General features: G+C 42.9%; 1 protein-coding gene across 2 annotated transcripts in view; it reads left to right on the top strand.

Annotated features, from left to right (window-relative positions):
• The first annotated feature begins 1,865 nt into the window (after positions 1-1,865).
• Positions 1,866-7,330, top strand: part of sema3d (sema domain, immunoglobulin domain (Ig), short basic domain, secreted, (semaphorin) 3D) — a 28,907-nt gene continuing 23,442 nt past the window's right edge. For both annotated transcript variants that reach the window (XM_041038095.1, XM_041038094.1), the window contains exon 1: positions 1,866-2,111. The gene's annotated coding sequence lies outside the window, so the exon portion shown is untranslated. The remainder of the gene's footprint in view (positions 2,112-7,330) is intronic.

The following is a 7,330-nucleotide window of genomic DNA, read 5'->3' as shown; positions in this document are numbered from 1 at the left end:
AACTGTTGTTGCCCCTAACTGAACGAACCACAGACCACTTGCTGGGCTGTCGTTGGTCTTTCCTCCTGATTTTTAAATAACTTGGCAGCTGTTCTGGGAACAGTGCCAAACTTTTCCCGAAAAATGTCCACCAAAAACAGTTTCTCAATTAAGTTTCAGCAAAAAGTAGACAATGGTCTGGTCTAGGCAATGTAACAAGCTGTCAGAAATGTTCAAAGCCTACAAAGGGACTACAAACAGTCACTTAACAACATTTGAGCACTTTGGGGTGCTGGAGTAGCCTAAGAGTTACGATACAGACTGTGAACTGCAATGTCCTCGACTTTTAATCCAGCAGGGGACCTTTGTTACCGGTCTCTCTCCCTCATTTCCTATCATATCTGTAACAAAAACCTAATTACATAATTGTTTAACATGTGTCTGGAGCTTGTGAAATGTATCCATGTGCCCTTCGGTCCATATCAGGGAAGAAGAATGATCAAAATTTAGCTTTCATTTGTGTGGAAATTTGGTCCTCACAGTACAGGAGCACATAAAATGTTTAGTACAACTCTCAGGAGAATGGGCAGGGATGGAATGGACATTGGACAGAGTTCAGTCTTTTACGCAATTTCTTGTCATCAGTGCTGCTCATCACTTATGGGTTTACTCTGTTTGTGTGTGCGTGAGGGAGTTGTCCGGAGGAAACACACACCCTGACACTGAATGTCCCAGCAGGGAGGGAGGACACTGTTTTAACCTGTTAACCTATAACCTAAACCTTTTAGGTAACTGGGACCCTGACACATCTGCTTAGTTACACACCCAGAGCCGGAGTAGGAATAGGTTAATAACCACCAAAGTGCAATAACAAGCATATCCCATCTCTACTTATGAGTGGAACAGAATGCAACTCTCTTTTCTGGGTCCGACATCTCAATCTGGAATGAATGTGACTGCTGTGTGTACTTGGCTTCCACAACTTCTGCTAGAAGAAAAAAATGTGTGAATCTGAACTGACTAGTGTCTGTGTTTACATGTAGGAGAGAGCCAAAGAAATTCATGTTTACTTCAAAATCAGCCAGGGGATTGAGACTGCACGCTCCTGTCTAGAAGACTCGCAGCAAAGCCGTCTCACCCTGCGGCATCTGCTGCCTGAACCCACATACAGCTGTTGGATCTTTCCTCTCACCAGCACTTAAGGGAAACCCAGAGAAGCAAACACTAGGTTCAGAAAGATGATCAGTATGGGTCTTGACTGGACATGCATGTCCACACATCGCTAATTTAACAAGGCCACAGAGGCATGACACACATTTTCATGATCACATCCACTTGAGTAACTCCCATTTACTAGAAAATCATCATGCAATGTTTTTTTTTAGCTCTCCACCCAGTATTCCAATATTCTTATTCTGTATCTGTGGCATGCAAATCAATCTAGTGAGCTCACTGTATCTTAATTTTTTGCTACCACTTTCAGGTTATGCAGCCTTAAGACTTTATTTGCGCTAATTTCAGCTCAGTTATAAGCCATTAATAAGAACATCTTTTGAGTTGCCTGGTTGCTCCTCTGAAGAAGGGCTGCAGCACATGTGGACCAGAATCCATGTATAAACAACTTTTAAATAAGATTTACAACTACAGTCTTGATAGAGAATTGAGAGGGAAAAAAAGAAAAAGAAAATTATGTTTAAAAAACACACGGTTTGGGCAGGACCCGAGGACCACTAAGGTCTCGACTCAGTCCTTGCTGGCAGCGATACCGATGCTGAGGGCCCCACCCCTGCAGGAGCAGCAACATAATTGGGAGTTTACCGTCTGTCTTTCCCTGGGCGACCGGCCACAGAATAACCAGCCATCCAACACACACACACACAGACGCGCGCGCACACACAGTGCACCAAGAGTTCAAGAGTGCTGGCGTGCGTTTAACAACAATTAAGGGGAGTGGAAATATCTGGGAGAAAGTATCCAGTTTATCCATCCACTTTTCTTTTGGACGACGCTGTGCTCGTGTCATACTTTTGGTTGCTTTTCTTTGTGCGTCGGGCAACTTTCAATTAAAGAGAGTGACGCTCCGCAGCGTGGGCATGTGTTGCGTGTGAGGGGAGACGAAGTTCAGAGCGCAGGTAAGATGAAACGACAGTCGCGATAATGTCAATCTCCTGTTTATTCAAACCTTAGACGTCTGTGTCGCTGTGGCGTTTTAATTAATGCGCTGGTTTTATTATGTTTACTCAGTCACTGCCTTTCCAGTTTGATCCGTTAAATTAATTAACCGAGTTAACACAGGGAATCCACATGGTTTGAGTTATAATTAAAGTATAAAGTTGATTGCCTAAAGGAATATCTGTTGGTACAGGTTTTAGTTTTGTTTCATTTCATGTCGTTTAACTTCATATAATGTTTTTCTCTCTCTAGAGTTTGTAGATTTGGCTTTATACCTTAGTAGACTTTTTTCCCCTAGATTTACACACTTTGCTTTTCTGTAAACGTGTCTACCTGATTTTAATAGCTGATATTTTCGACTGCTTCTCTAGCTTTTAAGTTCTATTTGAATATATTTTTTTAATATATAGATATATCCCCAACAATTTTAACTTTTAAGAAATTCAGAAAACAGCTTTGTTTTAAACATGGTGATAAAAACCTTTCCAGGTAGTACAGTGGTTTCTGAAAAGATTATTAGTTGAAGATGTTAGACACTTTTATCAAGCCATAAGAGGCATGTAATCCATTTTTCTTCTCCAGAACCACCATTCTTGGTAATGAATGCTGTTCCCTAGAGAGCAGGGATGTGTTTCTTGCTTGTGTGAACAGTCATGTGTAGATGGTATGTTAACAGAGCAGAGGCTGGAAATTTATGTATTTTAATTGATTCGGTCTGTTTACTTGATGCAGTCTGTTTTTCAGCATCAAATTAATGCATTCATATTTTACTTTTCATCACAGAGAGATCTGTGGAGGCAGAGTTGGTTTAGTGGCAGAATCTTTGGATGGTGTTTGATGAGCATTGGGACAGTGAGCAGAGGGTCATTGTTGGGGCTCAGAATACCTTCAAATTGAATGGGACTAGATTCTACAGTCCATTAAATATGTTGTAGTGAAAATACTTGCTTTAGCTATGGAGCTCATTGAATGTGTGTGTACACTGTAGTTCTGTGGTTTACTGTGCAGCAGAAAGGCATAAAAACAGTCTTGTGGGATAGTCATGTAGTTATTTAGCCATCCTTCTCCTGCCTGTATATCTAACAGCCTCAAGGACCCACTCTTCACTTACTGCACTTCTAAAGGTTTATCCAACTCCCTACAAGGAGCTTTGGGTAGAGCAGGTTGTTGTGAGAGAGGCAAAGAAACTGTTGAAGGGAGGCAGAGGGAGGGAGAGATGGCAGTTGTGTGGATATTGATTTCTCTGGCAGTGTTTCAGGGCTTTCGATCAGCATGACTGAGGTAAATAAATGATTTCTGCTTCGGGCCACAGAAAGACAGCACAGAAAATCTTGTCTGATTTTCTCCTTTAAACACTGTCCAATCGTTACGTCAGTGAGACGGTGTCTGCCAGGCATACTAAATACAGACTGGTGTATTCACAGGCAGTTACAGGTTTACTTGACTCGGGATGGGGCAGGCTGAGGACTGCCCCTGAAATCACAGCCTGGAGATGTACGCTTGTGAGCTCTGAGGACTTTGAAGAGGCTTTAGCTGGGTGACAACACACTTTGTGGCTGAAACTTTACTCTAATCTCCTCTTTGCGAGAGCCCTGGTATGATTGGGAAAGTAAATTTGATGATAAGTTATTATGTGAAACTGAATGAAGGGTATGTGGGTTTGTTTGCGTTCTATATCAGTCAGTTAAAAACCCATGCTGTGCTAACCCTGACCTCCTGTGTACTTTAATTCACTCCTGTTCTGTGAGGCGGGCATGGACTGATCCAACATCTCCCTAAAATCACAGCATCATTATTCGGCGGTGTTTTGAATGGCCTACAGCACCATTCCTGCGCTCTGTGACAGCGTCATGCAGTTCACACTGAGGCTTTTTCCTGGACAGTGATGAAAACTAAAAACTGAAAGAGTGCTTTCTCAAAACTCAACAGGTTTTGGGTGGAAAGTGTTATTAAAACATACTTGTAGCTATGCTGCACACTGGCGTATCCTTATAAGGTCATGTTTCCAGAATTCTTCGGTTGAGACGGACAGAGGAGCTAGGGCACCTTTACTGCAGTGCTGATGTTAGCGTGTTTAGAGAGTCTACAGCAGCTAGGTGCCAATGACTTGCAGACAGACAGCCCGGCTGGGTTTGCCTGCCCTGCAGCTCTGTGGCCTCTCGGTTTCCCCTGTCTGTAATGAACTGTATTGAGGCTGGTGCATAGATAACCGCATAACAAAAGCCTTCTTTGGTTTGAGAAAGAACAATAGATTTACTCCCCACATTTGCAGAAGACAGTAACACTCTTGAGAGGAGTTGTTGCATAGCATACATGGGTGTATCCTTGTGTCTTCAGGCCATCAGCAGACAAGTGAGAGCACTTAAAACTGTCAGTCACTGTTTTCATGCCCTACTGCTCCCATCTGCCTACTTCAGGATGGTATCAGCTTACATACACACTCACACACATATGTTCATACATGCAGACACTCATTCACCTTCAGAGCTGCACGCCCGGGTCATGCCCTGTTCAACATGTGTAGAGTTGCTTGTTTTGCTGTTCCTTATCAACAAGCCGATCTGCATGTTTATGTACACGGTGTTGTCTTAGTTACTTGCTTTGCTCTCTGTTTTGAAAAAGCACTCGACTTTGTTTCCACTTCATGTTCATGTTTCCATTTTCATCCTCTCTCTATACAGAAAAGTTAAACCACAGATCCAGTATCACTTTCCACCCCCGCTCTCCTACCACCCCGTTCACCCTTGGTGTGACAGCAGCAGACCTGAGCTGGCACTGTCTCAGTTGCATTTGGCCGAGCTGAGGATCTGTGGGCTCTGTCTTCAATTCTGCAAAGATTGGAGGATTAAACCGCAACATTAAACATAAAGCCAGTCTTTAACAAAGGCAGCACATGCACTATTATCCGGCTGTGGTGTATTTGGTTACCATACCAGCAGTTGCACAGAGTATTCTCTTACCAGTGTTTTCAGATAACAGCTTAGGGAGGAACAAAATGTGGACAGACAGGACCCCGGGGTTGGAATTTTATCCATCTCCTTTGGTTTTTCCCCACAGACATACTCTTCACTTCCAAAACGGAAGGAATTCTGCTGGAATGTCCCCTCGTCTGGGCATTACCATTCACTGATTTCATGCGACGAGGTTTCAAGCAAAGTGGGATTGTCATGTGATAACTGTTATTTTTAATGTAGTGCTGTGAATGTGTTTATACGAGTCAAAAAAGGGCCTGAATGATTCGCTTTGAGAAATTTCCAACTCTTTTGCTAGGGCAGCGGAGTTCACTGTCAGGACTCCCACCGTGTGAGAGGAGCACTTTGTAATTAGGCAGCCTGTGGATATCTGATTTATAGGATTTATTAGAATGTAAACGACTGCAGGAAATACAGACTTTCCTAATGGCAAGGGATCAAATGATCCCTGCTCTAGTCCATGGAGAGGTATTAGATATCCCTACCTAACATGTGTTGTTCTATGCATTCATTCATCTATTTAGGGCTAATTTACTGCAGTGTTTTCAACTTCAAAGTCCATCTCGGTCTCGATCACCATGTTTGGATGATTGAATTTTGTGTGTAAGGGGATATTTTGGCAATTTATTTTGCATTCATTTTTTGTAGTGATATGTAATTTCCCAAGAGATGAGCATGCTGTGCTGATAGACATGGTGTTTCACTCAGATAAGTTGTGGTAATGTTTGTGGTTAAAGTGTTGAGTGAGATGAAATACAGCTTGCTGCCTTGATGTTTACTTTAGCTAAAATATGTAGTATATTACAGTGTTGAGACATAAAGAGTAAGAATGGTGCTTGTCATTATTTAAACAGTGTTGTGTTTCCACCTTTACTGCCATCTATAACTGGAGTTGTAACAAAACACTTAAAATTTAAAGATTCTTGTATGTGTTTTATAGTTTGTGTTTAGTGAAAACACAAACAGTGTGGCCTGGTGGCAGTCCTGTATTTTCCCTATGAGACATGAACTCACGCAGACTCACAGGGGAGTTACATGCCTGCTTAAATGCAAGGCAAAAAAAAAAAAAGATGATTGACTGTTGCCAAGAAAAACAACTAATGTCTTGAGAGCTAGAAACAATTACCTATGTTGTTATGCCAGGTCAATGCCTGTGGTCAGGGAATAAAGACAAATAGCTGTGCTAATGCACTCTGTCCTGTGGAGATGGAGGGGTTTGATAATAGTGTACTCTACAGAGCACCTGGGTGTTGCTAAATGCCTCATTGGGGGTGGTCTCAGTGTGAGAATGCCCATGGCCAGAACACTTCTTCACCATCTGCTCCTTCCTCATGACCGCTGACAGCTTCTACTGGGAATATTTTAACTTTTCAAAGTACAGCTAGTTTAAATTTCTTGTACAGCATCCAAACTTCTTGATTTTGGACCGTTGTTGATTGATGGCTGCTGTTGAATGGTTGGTCTATGGCACACGCGCACTGCGTTTGTTTGATGCTGAGGCCAAACCGGAAGCCAGTTTAATTGAGGAGGTGACACTTGTAAGATGCTATATGCTAGAGCAGCAGCAGCGCTCTGCTGGCTGCTAGCTTTAAATCTGTCACCATCGCCATCAGGATTGTTTCCCATCACCCCCTGCACCGTGTGCCGGCCATGCTGCCAAAGACAACAGGGACTCTAGCTGCCAGGAAACAGGGGTGTTAGCTTAACCCACATGGCACAAGCTGTCTGTTTCCCTTCCTCTTCACACTCTTTTCTCTATCTCCCTTTTCATCTTTATTATTCTCTCTTTCTGCTGCATTGGCTGACTTGCAGCATATATTATGTCTTTCCTTACTACAGTGTGTGTTGATCTCCTGTTGTCATCCTTTTCTCAACAGATGGGGAGTTTTTAATACTCCTCTTCCAACACTTGAGCTTTCTCCTTTGTGGGGAGTTTTTAATACTCCTCTTCCAACACTTGAGCTTTCTCCTTTGTTCGGGGCCCATTTTTCTAGAGGGGTGCCGCACAGGCCTGTACTGCTGATAGATGTGGGCACTCAAGCGGTGAAGAGAGATACATTACTTGAATGCCACTCACTTGGGTGAAATCGTGTCAGTGCTCCCCTGAAGATACTGTTGGGAGGACGAGCCCCACCACCAGCACTATCACTGTCTCTCACAAAGTGTGCAAAGACTGCACAGATTGAAACCTTCTCACTGTCTCACTC

The sequence above is a fragment of the Toxotes jaculatrix genome, chromosome 5 (genome assembly GCF_017976425.1).
Source record: "Toxotes jaculatrix isolate fToxJac2 chromosome 5, fToxJac2.pri, whole genome shotgun sequence".
NCBI lineage: Eukaryota > Metazoa > Chordata > Actinopteri > Toxotidae > Toxotes > Toxotes jaculatrix.
The sequence above is the reverse complement of the archived record's forward strand: the minus strand, read 5'-3'. Positions and strand labels throughout refer to the sequence as shown.